The following is an 8,907-nucleotide window of genomic DNA, read 5'->3' as shown; positions in this document are numbered from 1 at the left end:
GTACCATGGTGGATGATTCCTTTGGCTTCAAATCTTCCTCACGAACCTCGGTTCCTACCGAAGCTAATCGGGTGTCCACCTTAGTTGCTGGCTCCTTTTCTTCACCAGGCTGGCGGAATGGGTTCTTTAGGACAGCGCCAGGTACTGGAGGCGAAAGGGGGAAACTGTAACAGATAACCTCCACAACGTATAGAAGTTCCTATGTTCCGAAGGAAATCTATTCCCAGAATAAGAGGGTCCATCATCGATGGCATCGCTAACAATGTCATATGTACGGTCTGTGCCCCGAGACCGATGCTTGCCCTGATAGAACTTGTGATCGCAGCAGGAGTATTATCAGCAAGGTTAATATTAGTATGAATGTCTCGCAGGAGGCGAAGTGCTGAAGAGCCACGACGGCAACATTCGATGGTACGTAACCCGCATTGCCAACAGAACAACACACGGGGCTTCGTACATTCTCATGCGATGTGACCAGCTTCCGCACATTTGCGGCAAGCTGTGCCGGTATCCACGGGTGCTTCGAAGAGTTGAAATATAGCAGTCCCGTTTAGGCTGGAAGTTATATGATCAAAGGGCTTATTTTGAACGGCGTTGCTCCTTTTCCACGAATCGTCTCATAATTTACCACCAACTTGGTTAAGCCGGGTAACGTTTGGAAATCATTTCGTCGGGTATACAGCTTGTAGTAATAGATTTTCGTAGATCCTATCGAGTTCCTGTAACGTCGAGTAATGAGCTGTCATCATTAATCGAAGGTCTACTAGATACTCCTTGTATGGTTACTGATGGCGTTGTTTTCGAGCACGTATGCTATCCTCTAGTTTCTCAAAATAGAGTGGGGGTAGAAAGAACTCTAAAAATTCGGACCTGAAATCGACCCATGTCATCTCCGGATACCCGCTGGTTTGCCACCAGCTTTCGGCCCGTCCGGTCAATAAGATGGCCATCATCGGAGGCAGTGTCTTCAAGCTCAAACGGTACGTCGCGGCTCGAGTCTCTATTTGCTCTATGAAATAGATAGGATCGGTAGATCCGCTAAAGGCGATTCCCCATTTAGTTATACGTTCCGCGATCGAGGCATAGCTCCCAGTGGTACGGCCTACTATAGACTCATGGACTTGATTCCGCTCACTGGGTTCGATGTTGATCCTTGAGCCAGGCATACCGAAAGGTGTCGGAGAACCGGAGCGAGAACCAGAATGCGATTCAGAACGATAGTTAGTGTCTTGTGGCACCGGTAGTTGAAAAACAATTCCTTCGGGAGTAGGCGACGTTGCTCTAGACTGTGGTTTTACATCTAATTTCTTGTCCCCGGCACTAAATTGGGCTTCGATTTCGGCAAGTCGACTCAATACCTCAGGATGATGATCCTCCCTTGCAGCGAACTCGCGGAAACGATTTCTTAGGTCCTCCACTATTCCACCGGTGTCTAATCCGAATTCGTCGCAATGGACTTCCAACTCGGCTTCGCGACGGTGGTTTATCCAATGAACGCCCATTGCTAGTATATTAGTAAGGACTCGGGGTCGTAATATAAGCGATAAGCAGCCAAAGGATATCGGAGTTCGCCCAGTAGGCTACGCGGTACTATGTAAAGATGGCTACGGTAAACCGATAGACTATGATATGGATGTGCAAGTTGACCAATGCGTATATATATTTTATTTAATTTTTAATAAATTTTGCAGGGGAGGGGTCAGAATATATAAAAATATATATGTTTGTTCAAAGAGAAGTAAGTAACGGTGACGCATAAATGAGAATTATCGCCGCTAGGGAAACTTTCGAGGTGGTTTTAGGTTTAAATATTTTGAACAAAATCTTTGCAATGGTTCGAATATATAAGAAAGATCTTGCCTGTTGATAGAATTAGATCCAGTTTTTTTATTTGAATTGGGAAAATCCTTGAATATAGAATAAACTCCGATTAATGTTTAGAATATCCTTGGGAAAGTAATGGTCCTTGCTGCCGAATTTCCTGATGTCCTTTGCATTAATCTCCTTTGGTGCTGAGGTATACTTGAAGCTTAGTTCACCTTAGCGGTGAATGTCCTTGTCCTATGTCCTTGTCGATCCTTCCGTTGTGAATCCTTGTATTGATGAGTAGTCCTATTGATGGTCCTTGTCCAGTTGTTATCCTTCCGGATTGAAGCTATTTTTTTTCCTCTATGTTATCTTGCTGAGTTCCAAACACTGACTGCCTTTTCCAGTGCATATGCTTGGACTTAAATGGCCCCTTGTGCTTTACTCTTCCGTCTCTTTCACTCTGCTGCTTTGAGTGAGAGTGGTGGATTTTTAGGTTACCCATACCCAGGACCCGTTCAACTCGAAGTGCGGTAGGTTACAGTCCCACTAATGACCTTGACTCGCTCTATCTGCTCCTGATAACTTTAGCTCTTTTTCGTCTCTCTTGTAAAAGTTTTAATAAAACTAATTTCTATATGCGACTCTGTCGATGGCTCCGTTGATGACTCTATCGTTTGCTCTGTCAGTAACTCAGTAGCTGACTTTATTAATAATACTCTCCGAACTATGCTGTTGAGGATACTATTAATCCTGTCGAAAACTCTGTTGATGACTCTGCTGATAATTCTGTCGAAACCCAGTCAGAGACTCTGCCGAAATTCTCACCTAACGTAAGCGTTACACACTGACACTTTCAGGCTAATCTCTACAATTCGTATCGTGAGCGCACACATACACGAGAGTCAGCGACGCTCATACACACTCACACGATCGGATGCGCCTCCACACATGTGAGAGCCAATGCACACGAGCATCATCGTTTTTTTTTTCACACACACACGTACTTTGAAAACTATTTTCTTTTTTTTTTTTGCACAATAAAAAAAAAAAAAAGTAACACGAAACCCAACGCGCGACTGTACTTGCGAATCAGTGTGAATAAAGGAATGACAAAAAAAAACGGTTGAATCAAAGCTGTGTGTAAGAGTGAGAGAGAAATGGTAAGAGAATGCTCGTAGCTCACACACACGCCCCGAATCAAACGGTGAACTGTCTACTCTCATTCTTACATTATATATATATATATATCTATAAATGTGCATACATATATATATATAATTTAACATTTCCCTCATAATACTCATCAAGGTCCCTGCTCGGGCGCCATCTGTAAGGAAGCTCTGGCTGGGGTACAGTTCTCAGTCCCAGAGTCCCCTCTACAGAACACTTATTTGATCTGGTGACCTTGATGAGTATTAGGATATGAGAGTGAGACCACATGAAGGGGAGGAAAGGGAAGGGAAAGGGGTAGGAGGAGAGTCCAAGAGGAGTAGCAACGACTAATCTTGTCTGATAAGCGAAGCCCGCTTGGCCAAGATCCGTTGCCTCTTGGACTGGAAAAGGGAAGCCTGAAAGGAAATGTTAGGGGGTCATTAGAGAGGGATGGTGAAGAGGAACTGCAACGACTGATCTCGCCTGCCAAGCGAAGCCCGCTTGGCCAAGATCCGTTGCCTCTTCACCTTGAGTGACTGAGCCTGGAGATCAGCGACTGACTTCGTCTGCAGGAGAATAACTCATCCTGCCGAAGTAGACGAAGGGTAGACATAAATTTGGCCACAAATAAAGAAATAATGCTGGGTGTGTTAAACGATAATAATATATAGAGTTTATTGTTAATTAGCTAATTCTAAACATCTTTTGTAATTTGGGTCCCTACCGCACTCAAGCTAAACAAAGAGGATCTAAGGACATGGGCTCACCTGCTAATCCTGGTATTTCACTTGGTATTTCACTTGATGGTTGCTATGGTTCTATGTCCTTGTTTTCTGCTGCTGGTTGCTCAATTTATTAACTTTGCACTCTCGTGGTCACTGGCGAAGTGATTTTCTCCTAATTCTAACTCTCTGTTCAAACCCACCCTTGCTTTGCCTACTTATGTCCAAACGGTGAAAACATACGATGCGTCTTGTGCTTTGGCACGCGTCACGATCTCCATCCCTCTCTTTCACTTTCGATTTCTTTGCTTTTCCATTTGATGCTGAGAGATTGCACACTCCGCGACGCGTCGACGCCGCTGCCAAGCCAAGTCGTTAGTCAAAAAGAGGAAGATTTATATCATGAGCATCGTCTGTCGAAAAGAACTACAGTTAATTCCATGTTGGAACATTTAAATATGCCCTCCATGGGCGTAACAAAAGATAACCAACAGAGGGGCCCTGCATAGGCGTAGTTTACTTAAATATATACATCAGAAGGGATGCCCCACTAATACACATATAGCTCCGCGAGCATGTGTGGGTCATACTAGTACACCCGCTAAAATTTAAAAGAGCTGGCACACTCATAATTTGTTGGTAGTGCCTGTGCTTGGTTTATTTTTTTACTCCTTTTTTTTTTACTTCATCCTTTTCTTTGTCTCTCTATCCATGTTCGCCTTTTGAACATTTCATTTATCTGCATTTGGTTTTATTTACGATACCCAATTGGTTGGTTTTGTTTACGATATTCGAATGTCAAAGTCAAACGCTGGCTATGGTTTGTTACATCGTTGTGCTGCAATTTTTTTTACTCTTATTGATTATGAGGCATGCTCTAATTGGTTTTTTTTTTTTTTTTTGTTTGATTTTTCTTATATGTTTTTGAGTTATCTATACAGCTCGCCGACATGTCAAAAAAGTCGTCTGTGCACAATATTCATTTTGTTCCTTGCCTTCATTTACGTCACATATCTGTTGTTTAATTTGGCTGATATGTGCCTGGCGGTTCTTTCCAGTTTCCTTGTGACGTAATTTGCATATAACTGGTGACACGAATCCGATCACCTTGTATAGTCCTCCAAATCTTGATGCAAGTTTCGCCGCAAATCCTTCTGCAGCATTTGAAAGATGGTGTTCTTTTGCCCATACTGTTGCTCCGATTGCTGGTTTCCATTCTATTCGTCTTAGATTGAAATGCCGTGCCTGATCCTGCGCAGCCGTCTCCAGATTACGCCGTATTAGCTCGAATAGCTCTTGCATTTGTTTTACCTTCGCCTCTGGTGGTATAGTTTGTTTTCCTGTGCATGTCGTGGCACTATTGTATATCGCACCTGGCATTCTTGGTTCACGCCCATGCATCACATATTGGACTCCATTGTCCGTTATCACCACCTTAGGAGCTCCAAATCTAGCTAGAATCCTCTCCCGAAAAGCCTTGACTAAACTCTCGGCAGTTGCCTTGCGCATAGGTATCAATTGTGTCCATTTTGAAAATCTGTCAACGATTACTAATAGCATCGAATTTACATGTTTCGACCTTGGTAATGGCCCTTAAGTCGGCACATATTGTGGCCCATGGTTCTTCTGATATTTGTGTAAGCATTTTTACTGCTGCCTGCTGTTGAATTGCACTATCCCACAAACGTTCTGATATCCCGTTGTATTCAAGGCCAGTAATATCTCGCTGCAGTTCTGGCAAAAGTTGTCCTGTTGCCCATATGTCCTGCCGTTGTGGAAGTAGGGTTTTCTTCCATTACTTGGTTTCGAAGCGCTTTTGGCACACATAATTTCCATAATATCACCTCTTCAGGGCCCGCTCTGTGGAATGTTCCTGTATACTTGACTATTTTCCATTATGTAATCTGGGTATTTCTGTGGCTGTTGTTTCATTTTTTCAATTATGTCCGGGATCCAAGCACACTCCTTGTTCGCTTGTCGTAACGTGACACCATTGTCTATAATTCTCTTGCACTCTTCCATTGGTTGTCTTGACAAAGCATCGGCAACGATGTTTAGTTTGCCCTTTCGATATGCTATTTCGAAATCATAGTGCTGTAATTCCAGTGCCCATCGGGCTGTACGGCCCGTGGGGCTCTCTATACTATTCAACCACTTCAACACCATCTGTCACCACTTTAAATCGGTATCCTTCGAGATATGGTCTTAATTTGTGTATTGCCCATTCTATTGATAGGCATTCCTTTTCTGTTGCTGAATAGTTTTTTTTTGCTGGATGTATTCCCTTGACAGATATGATAGCACTCTCTCCCCATCCTCTGTGTTTTGTACAGCACATTCATCCTCACAGGAAACCTTATTCTCGCCTCCTCATGCACCAAGCATCCCCGGGGCACCATTCTCGCTAGGACCGGGACAATATCCCGCACACCGACCAAATAAGCAACCTATACCTTTTACTTCCTCATAAACAGGCGATCCACGCAGATATGAGACCGACAAGTGACATGTTGCGGTTCACACTAGAGACATCCCTTCCACTCGTAGCATAAACACTTTTGTATTTCTCTTTAAGTAATTCTTTGTATATTGCCGCTATGCAGAAGGCGGAAGGCTGATTTAGTCTAGGCGCGATCTTCTGTGCCCTAGCCGACGGCATGGCGCCACAGCCCACGTTCACGAAGCGTCTCTGCGTATATTTAAAGGACCACTCTCCAAAGAGTGGCAGTCTTAGTTTTGACACAGAACAATTGATGTAGTGCAAGTCCTAATAAACTGTTGTGGAATTGGCCGTGGTTTTTATTATTATATATTTTTAAGAGAGCTTTATTTGTTTTATTCTTTTAGGCACGTTTTTCTTCGCCATCGTTTTTATATAGAGTGTGACCATCTCTTTTCACAACAAAAATGATAATTGACTTATATACTAGATTCATGAACAGAAATGGTTTTTTGCGGTAATATAGCTTAAATATAAATAAAGTAGTATTTTCTGCAACAAATTTCCGCTCCTTAGTGTTGAACCAATCTGCATAGGTTTCTTACTGGTCGACGATAAGTGTTTTTTGTTGTTTTTATGTCTGCTACTCTCACTATTCCATCTTCTCCTGGGTGTGTTTTGAGTACTATTCCAATTTGCCATTCACCTCTTGGTGTCATGCATTTTACTACGACGAGTTCACCCTCTTTCAGGTTGTCGCAATTCTTTTCCCATTTCGATCTGTTAACTAAACTTGGGATATATTCCTTAATGAATCGTCTCCAGAATACTTCCACTAACATTTGCGTCATCCTCCATGTCTTCTTTTCACTGGATCCGTTAATTTAGCATGGTGCTTCAATAGATCCACTTTGTTGTATGATTATATCATTGGAGCATAAACCTAACAAAAAAGAGTTTGCAGCACTTCGTCAGTGGGATTAATTTCGACGGATAGTACGGCTTCTAGTGTTCTTTTAAAGCATCCAATTAGCGTTTCCCAGCAACCTCCAAAATTTGGTGAGTTCGCTGGTATAAATTTCCATTCGATTCCCTTTTGTGTTAGTTCTCCACGCGCTGCTTGCATATCTATTTCCTCTAGAGCTTCTGTTAGTTCTCTTGAAGCGCCTCTAAGATTAGTACCATTATCGGACCATAGTGTTTGAATTTCGCCTCGCCTTGCCATCATTCGACGGATTGCCAAAATGCACGAGTCTGTAGTCAGAGAGTGTGCGATTTCCACATGTATTGCTCTAGATATTAAGCATGTAAAGAGAACGCCATATCGCTTTCGCAGACATTAATTGTATCTGCCGCTGGAGCCCCGACCATCTTTCGTATAGAAGGGGCAGAAATAATCCATGCCAGCGGATGTGAAGGGTTTTTGAAATGTAGAGAACCTCTCCTTGGGTAATAGACCCATTTGCGCTTTAACCGGTTAGGCTTTGCGTCGTCTACACCACATACATTCGTTGATAATTCTTTTGATCTTGGTATTCATCTTCGGCATCCAGAATTGCGACTTGAATTTATGTACGACTACTTGTATTTTGGTATGCAGTACTTCGTTGTGAAAATGTTGTACCATCAACTTTGTGAATACTTGATCTCCATCCAACACAATAGTACTTGTCGAGACGACGCCTTCTGCACGTATTATTCCGCTGTTTATGCGTAGAATTTCATTTTCACTCATAGAAAGACAATGTTTAGTGAGGCGTAAACCCCCTGTGAACTTGCAAGTTTTAGCATAGATTATATCATTGTGAAAACATTCCGCTTGGACATGGAGATACCATTTTGATAGAGACCAATTATACTCCTCCACGACGATATCGCCCCGACAGAGTTCCATCTTACAACGTTTCGCTTTTACATTTTCTATAAATCTTTTGACCCATGCTGTGGCTCTTACCAGTTTTGTGAACTTCGAAATTCTATTTTCCAGTATTTTAAATGGGTGGTCATATTGGTAAACCAGCATCATAAGCCCTGGTTCGGTTGGTGCCTTTAATTTTGGCTGTGGCCACATCTTTTTATCCAAACCAAGAAAGGCTGGACCTTGTTGCCAAATGTCTGTGGCAACTATTATGTGCGAATCTCTTGTTATGATGTCAGCAATGTTTTCCATGGTTGGAACCCAATTCCATTCTGCCCTCTTGTCGCATATTTAGCTTATTCTGTTGGCTACGAAAACTTGCAGCCTTTCGTTACTGTTTATCCATGAAATCACTGTTTGGGAGTCTGTCCAGAAAAATTTTAAATCAAATTTTAGATGCATTTCGTTTTTAATAGTTTCCGCCAGTCTGCATCCCATCACAGCTGCCAATGTTTCAAGTTTTGGAATCGTAACATGTTTCAAAGGTGAGACTCGAGCCCGAGATGCTATAAGCATGACGTCATATTTTGTTGCGGCTTCTGCACCCTTGTAACTTACTCGAATATATGCTGCTGCAGCGTATGCTTTACTGCTAGCGTCGCAAAAGCAGTGTAGTTCGACTTTCGTAGCAATAGATAAGTCTTGGGAGTAACATCTTAGTATACTAACATCATGTAGTCTTTTCAGATCGTTTAACCACTCTTGCCATTTTTGACAGGGTCGCCTTAAATCACATCATCCCATCCAATTCCAAGTTTCCAAATACTACGCACCAAGATCCGACCTTTATTGTTACTGGAGTCACCATTCCCAAGGGATCATATATTGAGTTGACTGCTGCAAGCACCTTTCTTTTTGTAGGCATC

This window comes from Drosophila tropicalis, unplaced genomic scaffold (assembly GCF_018151085.1).
Source record: "Drosophila tropicalis isolate 14030-0801.00 unplaced genomic scaffold, ASM1815108v1 contig_979, whole genome shotgun sequence".
NCBI classification, from domain to species: Eukaryota; Metazoa; Arthropoda; class Insecta; order Diptera; family Drosophilidae; genus Drosophila; species Drosophila tropicalis.
This window is presented reverse-complemented; position numbering follows the sequence as displayed.